Here is a 353-nt window from a genome sequence, read left to right as displayed (position 1 = left end):
TGCTCGCTTTCCTAGCCGCAGACATTAAAAACGAGGTGACCGAAACATCCCGAGGCTCAGCTTAGCGCTAGCGACGTCAGCGCCCCCGCGTCGGGGCGAGACACCCGAGCTCGCCGGCCGTCACGTTCAAAGTGACACCAAAATCAAACACACACTGAGGCTTCGAACACGGGAGCTGAGTCGACGCCCTGATCCTCTGTCACTGACGATGGCGCTTTGCTGGGGAAGTGCTTCTGCCGTCACGCGCCCTGCAGATCGGCTTTTATAGACGCCGGGGGAAAACCACGTCTTCAGCGTGCCGACAAAACCCCTTCCGTCCCCTGCAGGGGCAGGGACGCCACCTGCTCTGGAAT

The sequence above is a fragment of the Eurypyga helias genome, unplaced genomic scaffold (assembly GCF_000690775.1).
Source record: "Eurypyga helias isolate BGI_N326 unplaced genomic scaffold, ASM69077v1 scaffold21198, whole genome shotgun sequence".
Lineage (NCBI taxonomy): Eukaryota > Metazoa > Chordata > Aves > Eurypygiformes > Eurypygidae > Eurypyga > Eurypyga helias.
The sequence above is the reverse complement of the archived record's forward strand: the minus strand, read 5'-3'. Positions refer to the sequence as shown.